This window comes from Parasteatoda tepidariorum, chromosome 3, assembly GCF_982258835.1.
Source record: "Parasteatoda tepidariorum strain Cologne lab strain chromosome 3, Ptep-v5.0, whole genome shotgun sequence".
NCBI lineage: Eukaryota > Metazoa > Arthropoda > Arachnida > Araneae > Theridiidae > Parasteatoda > Parasteatoda tepidariorum.
In genome coordinates this window covers 84,025,694-84,038,470 of record NC_141757.1, presented here as the reverse complement: position 1 = coordinate 84,038,470, position 12,777 = coordinate 84,025,694, and the positions used below count along the sequence as shown (strand labels likewise).

Here is a 12,777-nt window from a genome sequence, read left to right as displayed (position 1 = left end):
GGTTTTTTTTAACCATACTAGATGCAAACGGCTGCAAAACCGTAAAAGTAAAAAATGTTCTTTACCGTAAACTGTACGATTATGCCAGTTATTTTACCGTAATTTTAGAATGAAAATTCTAACTGACTATCGTGCAGCCATGTTTATTTACAAATGAGAATGGATAATTAGAGCTATTTCAATACATGTTACTATGCTCAATAATGAGTACATGCGATTTTTAAATTGCTCGGAGCTATTTTGGCATGCATCTGTTCACTTTTAAGATACTTTTTTTGGCAGCCTTTAAAAAATTACCTTTTACCTTTAAGAAATCGAGTCATAAATGGAATTTGTTTTTTTTAATAAATCTTTAGATTGGTATTTCGTGCCATTGTAAAATGACGCTAGCTTGAAACCAAGAAAATCTCCCTTAATAAAGGTTAGGAAAGTATTTCATATTTTCATTAAAATAAATGTTAAAAGGTAATAAATAAAAAAGTTATTCATTAAATATTATTTCCTGAATAATCTAGTAACCTTTTCTTAATTTTTTTTTATTTAATTTTTTTTAATGGCGGGCTCTTGGAACTATTGTCCATTGGCCACAGAAAGTGCCAGAACTGCTAACTCTCTTTTCGTTACACAGTGGACACCAGTGGCGAAGCTACGGCGGTGAAGCAGCGTCGCCCTCGTCACACTACCACAACCCGTTTATAGGGCGGGTCACATTCACACACAAAGTAGAAAGGACATAGAACACAGATAGAGAAAAAGAAACATCCATGCCTTGCCCGGGATTCGAACCCAGTACCTTTCTGATGCAAGTACAGTTCCCTGTCCCCTACACAGGCCGGTCGGCTTCTTAAGAAATAAACTTCTGTTTTATCCGAAATAAAAGTATAAAAGTACTTGCGTATATGAAAGTTGCAATATAAAAATTGATTAAATGATGTTTAATTGTAGAAAAATCATTAAAAAAAATAAGTTTTTTCCCGTTTTGAGTAAATTTAAAGTTATTCATGATTTCAAGTAAAATAATTGAATGTTGTTAAATATAAGGTATCTAGAAACAACCGATAAAATCAGCGAAAACAATTTCAGAAAAAAATATGGAACAAATAAAAGGACTCAACTTACTCATAATTTTTAAAAAGCAGAATTTTAAATCTATTTTAATTCTGAAGAAAAGAAATTCAAAAATTTGAAAATCAATAAATTTATCAATATTTAAAACATGAAATTATAGTACTATAACTATAATTATGCCGTTTAAATTGTCTCCATTTATTTTAAAAAATGTCTCTCTTCGATTAAATTTCCCCCAACTTTATTCTAAAAAGGAAACTTATTGCTAAAGGTTATAGAGAAAAATCTATAAATCATTCAAATCATCCTATTTACCAACTAACAGAAAACTTAAGCACTGTTAGAAAAAAAATTTTATTAGATGAAGGAAAAATTTATCGGTTCGCTAAATATAATCTTGTTTCGACTCACGGCATAATCCTACATAACAGCTTCATTCTACAAGGATTAAAAACGAAATTCCTTTTGACATTTAGCTGTAAAAATAACATACGAGTTTTCATAGTTTCTTAAGGAGAATCAACTATATTTACTGCTTTTCTTAAATTAAATTACAGCATACAATAAAATTGGAAATATATAGAATTGAGACACTATATGAAATCGTACAAAACTCATATTGTGAAACTGAGTTTTTTTCCCCATGTTTATGAGTAGGTATTGATTATTTAATAGAAAAAACTGAAATAAGATAAAATTAAATTGAAAATTAAAACGTATAACTAAAACTAAAAACTAATGTTAAGCATTTAAATTTTCCTGGGAGCTTCGACTTATAAAACTTAAAAGAAAGAAAAACATTTTACGTTGAATGCTTTAAAACACTTATTGCTAATACTACACAATTTCAAAAAAAAAAAAATACAAGTTGGTTATGCCCTGTTAAAAATTCAGAATCAAATTACTGTAAAAAGTACCGACTCCCAGGGAGACGGTGTTTTTCTCCGTAAAATTCATTTTTACCGGACCATGCTACAGAACAAAAATCTGATACACCGTAATTTTTCTGTAAAAATAACCGTAAAATTACTGCATCACTCTAATTAAATAAATATTGCAGTAAAAATTACGGTAAAATAATTTACGATAAAAATCGATTTTACAGATAATGCACCCAAAGTGCCGGTTTATCGTAATTTGATACTGAATTTTTTACAGTGTATGTGCAAATCGAAATTTTTCAATTTACAATCAAAATCTCGTTAACTAATATGAACGAGGGCAAACACTCTAGGTACATAATTATCGCAATTCCAAAAACTAGGGTAAAAAAAATTTGAGGGGCAGTATTTTGTGCCGACAACTAATCACATGCTGTAATTATTTGTATATGGGAGATGAACATTTATTTTATATTTACATCTGATGGATAATCAAATGTTTGTATATAATAGTTCAGTGTGTTATTTGAATCTGATTAACTAAAGTAAAAACTCATATGATAGATTAATGTAATATGTGCTTGCAACAATAAATTAATATATTTTTCTATGAAAAAGTAGTGTAATAGTTAAATACAGTAGAAAAGATATCCTTCTTTTTGAATTTTAATTTGTTCACGAAGAAAGCATTCTAGATGATCTAGATGATTATAAATAAATAAATGAACTGAAATTTTGTTTAATAAAACCAAATATACGGTATTGAAAATATTGTAATTTTTCTATTCATATTTTAACGGTTGAACGGAAATTCCAGTTTTCTCAAATATAATTCTTACCACACGTTTAGTAAAAAATACAAAAAAGAAAAAAATTAACTAAAACAATGGTCTTTACGTCATGCTCTAAGGAATTATGATAAAATTACCAAATTCTATCATATTTACCGAAATTTATAACTCATTATAAAAAGATATTTTATTGTTAATTATTTATTGTTTTATTGTTTTACTAAAATAATTGATGGAAATTGCTGAGCTTGTTCCCACAGAGCCAGAAACAAGATAAATTTTACCATATTCAGGTTCAAGCGCATCTTTTTATTTCAATGTTTAGCACCCCATAAAATTTAGCTTTTAGACGACGAAGAAATGTTTCAATCACACAGTCAATATCACTCCAAAAGAAAATTATTAAAATTCTGACAAAATATTTTCAAATAAAAGGTTATTTTTCTTTATCAAAAACGAAATTTTTTACACCCTTTATTTAATTCATTTTGATCTTAATGGTAGCAAATGTTTAACGGAATGTTTCGTTAATTATAATTAATTTAATGGATACAGAAAAATAAAATTTTAAAGACTATGAAAGAGTTAAATTTTATACATGGATCCGTAATTACAAACCACTATCTATTATATAAATTCTTTAAACCATCATGCATACATTTAACTAATGCTTGAGTTAAGTTTACGTTTAATCAGCTTAAAATTTATTAATGAATCCATTATCATAATTCATTGATGGTGTAAGATGACTTCAATCAACTATCGCGTGCAGGATTAACACGATGTTAACTAATTATAGTTGGTGAATGATAGGGCTCGAATATCTGTAACCATTGCTTTGGCATCAACAAATCATCACTAGCAAAACGCACGATATAGATCAATATTCGCATGACAAATATGATGCCTTATCTTCTCACAGCCTGGCTGTATAATTTGTTTTAATCAGTTGATAACATCTAAAAAGTAACAGCCTGACAACTTTTAAGTAATTCACAATGCGTCAAATACCTTTTGGATGTTACTACTACAATGGGATTAGCATAATTATACTAACATAAAGTTGCTAAAAAAATCCATTTACAGGATGTCCAGTGGGACACTAAATGATTTTTAAATTAAAAATCAAGAGAAAAAATTTAATCGAGGAAACAAACTATAGCTTATTGCTAAAGTTATAAATATATCATGCAAAAGGTTTGAAAATTATTTGCAAAAATTACCAGCAGATGACGCTACAAACCATTTTTTTAATTTCAAAATCAGTCCGCTGGGCATCCCGTAATTACCAAATATCAATTTATATTCTGATATTGTAATATTAATTTTATTTATATTATTTATTTATATTATTTTTTTATAAATTAATATTATTATATTCTTCCATTTGGTATCTAAACGTTGATTGAAATTTCTTCCAAAATTTCACAAAAAGAGCAAAAAACAAAGATTAGATGGGAAAAAGGCTTACAAAATGCACAATACAATATTGTTTATTTGTGTATCACACCAAAACAATGACGAAAACATGTAACTTATTTCATTTTAATGTAACTTTTATACAAAACGTAACATAAATAATTTAATATAATACATTTGTTGTATCCCCATTAAAATAAGAAGCACATTTACAGTTGTACACAATTTTATCTGCGGTGGAATATGTTGATGAAAATATTGTGCTTAGAGCTTGATGACGATGATATCCACATCAGAATCTTTTGGAACGTAAACTAAAATAATCTGCTAAAAGAGAAAGTTTATTTTAGATTGTTGAAATTTTTAAATATAGTAGATTATCCATTATAAACAAGATCAATTACACTAGGGAACAAATTTCTTGTTGCATTAATAAAACTTATCTTGTCAAATTCGGATGTAATAATTTCAAATTTGAAATTAATTTTGCTCCTAAAGCAATAGATTTTTTTAAAAATGATATTTTTAGAACTTATTATGAACTGTTTCTCAATGAGCTACAGAGCAGATCACAATGAAGAAGCACCCCTAGTCACGTATGACGATATTTCCAGGCATGGGCTCCCATGCAGTTTTAATTCTCATGACTTGCCCTACCTTCACTAGAAATTTGTGGCAGCATTTGCTGCTATATATAACACACTGCTATATAAAACTTTTTTATAGTTGTACATTTCGATGAAAAAATAGACTAAAAATGTAGTTTTTTAAAAAAAAAACTGTAGCTTGGAAACCTATTGCAGATTTGAAATTAGTGAAAATATCCAAGATCAGTTAACAAAAAATCAAAACAACATCAGATACATCAGAAAACATAAAGCAATTTGTTCTCCGATGTAATCAGTTCAGAGTGTCTAGTTAATAGTGATTTAAAGGATGAGAGAACTGATTAAAATAAACATTCCACACCATAGAACAATGGAATCTAAAGGAAAGGAACAATTTCTGTATGAAGGCTGCATGTCATTAAATAAAAAAAATAATTTTAAGAAAAAGTAATGTGGTGCTTTTACTTATTTTTGTGGCTGTTTATACTAAAAGAGAAAATTTAAAGAAAATTGACGCATTAATTCTTGTAATATAATAGTTTAACAAAATTATTAAAAAGAAGTCTCAATAGTAAAAAATAATATTTTTAAATTTTTAAATCAAATATTTATTAAATTATTATCCCGAAAATGTTTTAAAAGTTCAGCTGTAAATTTTATCTTTCAGCATGGAATTCTACAAAAAAAGCATATTTAAGAAACTGAAATACTTTCGCATGCTTTATTTTGTATTATTTTTATTACTATTTACCAATGAAATTTTTTGGTGGGAACTACCTTTTTGCATCGTATACCTCAAGATGTAGTATGAAAAGTGTTTGTTTTATTATGTTCTACTAACGTTTAAAAAACTACACCACTGTTAATATACATAGTTATTTTCGTCAGCCATATTTGGAATTTAATAAAACAACACCCCAGAAAAATTAAGTATAAATACTTGAATTTAAATACTAATAATAAGTAAATAATCTTAAATTAATAATAAATAATTAATAATACGTAATAATAATTATTTATTATTAATTTAAAATTATTTAATATTAATATTTATTAATAATTTATAATTATTTAATAATAATATTTATTACTAATTTAAGATTATTTAATAATAATATTTATTAATAATTTAAGATTATTTAAAAATAATACTTATTATAAATTTAAAATTATTTAATAATAATAATTAATAATAATATCATAAATAATTTTAACTTAAGTTTAAATACTTAAGTTAAAATTATTTAGATAAAGGATCCTCCGTAAAGCCTGGCATTAATATTCATTTTGAAATCGTTAACAAAAATTAAAGTGAAAAAATATGTACATTGAGGGTTGCTAATATTACTTAAGGAATAAACAAATTTGCTTTTGAAATGTGACAAATCACGTAAGAGGAAAGTGGGAGATATAAATAACAAGACAGGTTTGATTGCGAGAAGAACGAGAGAGGAGTTTAAAAATGATTATTAGAAACCCATCCAAATTTCAAACACTATAAAAATCTGTTTTGATAATTATTGTCGTCTTCTATTGTAATTTGTCAGATCTCAATAGTGTCAGCATTTTTCCTGGTTTTAATTTATTCTGTGACCATGCGCATACTTGTTGGCATTTTTGATAAGGATTTTAAATAAATTCTCTTTGAAAACAAATCAAATAAAAATCTCCTTCGCTTTTTCCAAGAAAATAAATTAATGCCTACATTGGGAAAAAAAGTATGACCAAAACTTCCAGAATACGGTAAAAGTTACCGTGTTTCTTGTTCTATGGGTCGATAGTTTTTACCGAAGTAATGATTGGTAAAATTAACTTTTGGTAATGATTTTGATAAAATTAACAATAAAATATGATTTATACAACGTGAGAAAATTTATCAAATTCGGTAAAATTAGATAATTTATTATGATTCCTTAGAGCAGGTCATAAAAGCCATTTACTCGATAAAAATGTATTTTTTACTAAAAGTGAGGTAATAACAACTATAACTTTGAAAATCAGATTTTTGGGGAAATTGTTACTATATGAACGAAAACGTTACCAAATGGATAGTTTAAATACAGCATACTTTGGTTTTATTAACTAAAATAATGTTCTTTTTTTTCTTTTTTTATACTAGAAATATCATTACCATGCATTACGGTAATTTTACCAGAATTGTTTTCTCCGTGCACAGCAACTAGATAATTTCTCATTCGTAATTTGAAATAAACAACACTAACTCAGCCAATGCTGGTATTACTAATAAATCGTAAGGTATAAAATGAATATTGTCAAAAAGAACACTGGAAAATAAAATTTTAATCAAATTTTTAAACATTAGAAATTTAAACATAAACTGATAGATGCTTTTATAAAATGTATTTTATGAAAAATATTTCAAATTGTAAAAGTTATTTCGAAATATCTATTACTATAGTGCTTATTAAAAATTACTTGAAAATAATGAATACACTTGTTAGATATAATCCCGGAAGCAGAATTTTCGAAGTGAATCTACAGCGCTAATAACTGCGCATAAATGCAAATTAGTCTGCAATCTTAACGTAGCTAACTCGAGATTATTATAATAAAAATTCACCTTAATTTAACACACATGTAGCGAAATTTGAAAATATAAGGTCCATAAAAATTATACGTAGAAACTTTACGATGTTTATATTTGAGTTTTATACAATATTAAAAAATAGAATAAATCCCTATAAAGTCAAGTCTGTAAACAAATAACAGTAATTTTTGCTGTGTTCTCGTAGTACAGATATTTTTTTTAAATCAGGAACAAGCTAAGATGTATTTTAAATAAGAGTCTCAGAAGATTTCCCCCCATTTGTTTGAGTTACAAAAGAAGAAGAAGAAAAACTGCATATGCTGCAGTAATCTGCAGAACCTTCTGCCGAGCTGGAGAATTTCTACTACCGTGTGTACAGTTTGTTGACAATCAAAAAATGAAATTTTTTAAAAATTTAAGTTAGTAAGTTATCACTTTTTATTTCCGTAGCCTTCCAATACATATTTTCATCATTTATTACTCGAGTTACTCATTTTAATTCAAATTCATTTAAATCAAACCATATTAGAGGAGACAATACGCTTCAAACAAAAGATACATAAAATGTTAGGTAGTATTCTCATAAAGTGACTGCTTGACACTCATATTTTTGCATTAAAATTGTTTCAAACGAAAAATCTATACTTTTCCTTGAGTTTCATCGAGAAATCGAATTTTTCTCAGGAACTTTTAAACCGATTTCCCTCAAATGTTGCATAGTGCCATTTAAATTTGCATTCTTCAAAATAGTGCACAAAATTGTATACCTTACAATTCAAAATTTTTTCGATTATTATTAAATAAAATAATAAATATTTACTATAAGAGTTGTATTTTGAATAGAATTATCAATAGATAAACAAATTTAATAATTGTATTAAAAAAATTTCAATTCACTTAAGAAGTTCTCAAGATAATAATAAGATTCGAAATGCGTAAAAAAGCAAATTTCATTAAGGGGACAAAACTTCGGATTGCTAGGCCAAACTATAAGGGACCAGATTTCCTAGATTGCGGCTACTCCCTATATTCTTGGAAGCAGAAATCCAAATATGTAAAAAAAAAAAAAAAAATTGTTTATTCAGGGAAAGTGCGTCTTTGTTTCTGATTTCATACCTTAATTAATAGTTATCACTGCATAATTAGCATATTCAATACCACCCCCAGAAACAAGTAAAATTGACACTTGGTACGTGAAAATCCGATCATTAAAACAAAAGTTATTCAATGTGTTATCATTTTTTTTTTGCTCACTGGGTCATTATCTAACGACTAATAACTGCGTTCACTCAAAGAAAATACGTCTTTGTGTTTGATTTCGTAACTTAAAATATCAGCTGCACTAATTAATTAGCATATTTGAGGCCACCCTCTCGAATCATGAAGATTGAATCCTAGAACTTGAACTAAAAGATCCGATCATTAGATCAAAAGTTATTTAGAGTAGGTCAGTTTCCTTATATTTTCACACTGAGCGTAACATTTTAGGTAGCTTTTTCATAAACTGACTACTTGCCACTCATATTTTCGGAATAAACTTTATTTCCAAGGAAAAATCTATATTTTTCTTTGAGTTTGAGCAGGTGCTACTCTAAAATTGACACCTTGTTACAAATTTATCCTCACTTAAAAAAGAAAATGGCGAAAGCGATTTTACAGATCACTGCGTTAGCAAAATAAAATAAAATAAAAAAATCGTAAATGACTCAAAAATCAAGTAAAATCTTGATCTTCATAACTTTTCCTGTACAATATCAAGATTCAAGTTGTATCATCAACGCAGAAAAAGTCAAAGTCATCATCATCCAAAGTGATTTGTACGGAGGGAAAAAAAAATTCAGACTTTCGCGGAAAAAAAAAATAATGTGATATAATGCTAAATGATCTCAACAAATAACAGTTTTTCTCCCTGATTCACTAACAAAAAGAAAAATTTGCCTTCTATTCAAAAATATTTTTATCTTAAAAAGGGCAATCTTTTTCTGCTTTGTATGTGATGTCTTATTAATGTTCCGGAATTGTCACTTTGCCAAAAGTTTTTTCAAAGTTGCAGTGTGATAAAAACATATTGTTTGCAAAATAATAATAAAAAAAATTTCTTAAATTTTGTGCTACTGTACCATTAAGTTGGCGAGATTTAGATTTTATCTGCCTGTTTTGACCTTAATAACTCTAGAATGAGTTATGAGATGGGATTTTGGCGATAAAAAATGTATCTTAGTTTAGCTATAATGTAATTTATAGTAAAGTAACGTAGTTTGTTCAGTGTACCTAACGAATTTATTGCTTTTTGAGGCAAAAAAAAAAGAAAACAGATCAAGTTTTGTAAATTGTTCTAAAATGTAGCTTCGTATTTTCGTTCGTTTTCTATTAATATTTTTGTAGGCAGGTATTTTTTTCTCTCGTAATTTGATCAACTCTGAATTACATTCCACTTAAGTAATATTTGGACAAAAAGAAGATGAGAATAATTAGAACCAATTTTAGCTAATGATTAAAATAATGTTCTCTCACATGATTGTATTTTTCAAAATGATGTAAAGCTAAACTATTTTAATGTAAAAATATTTCACAAACAAATGAAATAGCTGAAATGAATTTAATGGTTCAGTTACGTATTAGAAATATGTTTAAGACGTACCCTGAGAAAAAAAGTATGGTTAAAACCACTGGAATATATGGTAAAATTTACAGTGTTTCTGACTCTCTAGGAACATCAAAAAGTTCTGTAATTATTGCAGAAGCGTTTTGTTAATGATTTTGGTGAAATTAACGAAAAAAATATAATTTTATAGTATGTGATAAAATTTGATAAATGAGGTAAAATTTGGAGAGTTTGTCATGATATCTTAGAGCATGGCATAAAAATCCAATGATTCCGCTTAATTAACTTCTCAGTATTACATACTTTTCTAAATGTGTGATAATAGGAACAATAATTTAGAAGTAATAGTTTTCGGTAAAACGTTACCACATGAACGAAGTAATTCCCAAATGAATGGTTTAAATACTATCATTGATATAGAATTATGTTCTTTTCTTATATTTATTTTTTTTACCAGAAATATCATTAACATATGTTTAGATAATTTTACCAGAATTGCTACGTATCTGCATATCACTGAGTACTATCATTACGTAAAACTAAGAATTGCTTCGAAAATCTAGCAAACTTGTATCTGTGCTGTTTTACTCACGTCTGCAGGCCCACTTCTGTGCGCCTGTTATAAAATTTGTGAAATCAAAAATGTATAAATGAATGTAAAGTTCATAAGTGTAGAGAAAATATTCACTTTTATCAAAAAACTACTGCTTGTAATGAAACATAAAATATTTTATGATCATTGAAATTTAAATCAATTTTAGAATTTTAGAGTTGATTGTTTAAAAATCAAATAGAACCAAAATTTCAAACAATTGATAATAATACTAAAATGAACCAAGAAAATGCATCCTAGTTATTTTACTTTTGACGCAGATGGTATCCCTTTCATATTTTGCTTTTGCTCTAATTAAAAGTAGAAATATACATTGGACATTTTTTAATTTTAATAAATCACCTAATAATTATTTTAAAAAAATTGTCAAATTATCGGAATTATGATTGTACTAAAATAAAAATAAAAAAACAAAAGCAGTTTGAAAAGAAATTAATTCATATTCAAAAATTTATCAATAATTTATTTCGTAAATTGAAGAGAAATTTCAGAGATCAATAACTGTCAGTCTTAGATCTGAATAATTGCAAATAAATGCAAAGTTCACAAATTATTGTTTGTAAGTGAGCCCTGTTTGGAAGATTTTACCTTTAATGCAGAAAAAGTCTCCAACGTTTCATACTATATATCATAACCATAAATTATTAAAATGCTGAATATAATATTTTTCACGTATTTTGACCTAAATAAATACAAAATAATGAAAAAAGTATGAAAAATATGTTTAATAAAAATTCTGCGACAAAGGGTTAAGACCATACACTATAAAATGATTAAATTTTCTAATATATTAAATCATTGTGGTTGTCTTAGAACTCTAAGTTTACTTTAACATTTGAACCGAATATTAATTAGTAATTGTCCTCAAGGAACTTATCTTCTCTTAGATTCAATAGAGAAAAATTAAGTATTTTCTCAAGTCGCTTCTAAGAAGTTGACAAACTGGAAATAACTTCTTTAACAAAGTGCTTTTGTTACAGAACCTTATAAATTGCATCGCGCGAGATGTTTTCAATGAAACTGTGCTCTCATATTATTTACTTCAGACATGAAGAGGACAATGAAGTAGGCGATGATTAATAAAGTTTTGAGACTACAATTTAGAAAGTTAGAACATGGAAATAATATTTTGTAGCAGTTATGTTTAAATACTTTTCTTTTTATTTATTGCTTCTTTTAATACCTCAAGTAGAAGAAGAAAATTAAATTTTATAAAGTTACGATTGTCCATTTTTAGTTTTAAAGTTGTGATACATGCAGCAAGGAAATATGGTACTTTTAGTATTTTGTTTATTCATGACGTTTGTAATAAAACAAATATAAAATTTTAAAAATAATGTTGTTAAAGTATACCAAAACTGAGAAAATGATTAAATTGTTTTCAGATCTAAAACGAAACGAAACTTTATTACTAAAGTAAAGCATTTTCAGTTTTTCTTTTTAAGTCTGATAAAAAACTATAAACAATTTCTCCCCTTTAGCATGCTTTAAAAACGTAACATGTACAATTTTTATTTCATTTTATTTTTTTTCCTTCTTGCTTTTGTGTTTATTAATCTGTGTCTGAAAGTGAACAAAATTTTGATTGGTGATCAACTTTGTTTGAAAATTTTAGGAAACAATTGTAACTTACTTTGCCCTGAAGCCAAGAGTCTGAATCTGATTTGAATACTCTAGTTCATCGAAAAGTGGTCCAAATTTCTATTGACGATGAGTTCTGTTTTGATACATAAATTTTGCTTGTAGTGGTAAAGAAAAGAGACTTATATTGTAATCAGGAACAGATCTCCAAACGAGTTTTGAGCCCTCTAGTTTGTCGGAAAGTGGTCGGAATAAGAAGAGAGTAAATTTTACTAAAAGTTGTTCAGAAACGAGTGAAATTTGCATTGTCATCCGGATTAAAAATTTAAATGCTCAATTTAGTCAGAAAGTGGCCGAAGTTTGATTCTACTCTCTGAAACACGCAAGAAATTCATTTAAATTTTTTTTTTTTTTAAATACCCTAGGCTGCAAATGGGTTGTAACACTCCGTACTTTTTCTGTTTAAGTTTAAGAATTATTTAATGTTTTATAATATATTTTCAAAATATTCATTCTTGTATGTCATTCATTTATTTAATCAAGAAAATTATTTATAAATCATAACGTACATTTTTGTCCAGCATCATTATAATATATTTACTCAAAAACATTTAATAGAGATATGAAACCAGGTAACTTTTTTTAAAATAAATATTGCAGCTA

General features: G+C 26.9%; 1 protein-coding gene across 8 annotated transcripts in view; it reads right to left on the bottom strand.

The window, feature by feature from the left end:
- Positions 1-4,271: 4,271 nt before the first annotated feature.
- Positions 4,272-12,777, bottom strand: part of LOC107449157 (P-selectin) — a 39,714-nt gene continuing 31,208 nt past the window's right edge. For 4 of the 8 annotated variants that reach the window (XM_087159718.1, XM_087159720.1, XM_071182407.2 and 1 more), the window contains one exon: positions 4,272-4,486. The gene's annotated coding sequence lies outside the window, so the exon portion shown is untranslated. The remainder of the gene's footprint in view (positions 4,487-12,777) is intronic. The other 4 variants (XM_087159719.1, XM_087159721.1, XM_071182403.2 and 1 more) reach the window with 1 other exon arrangement.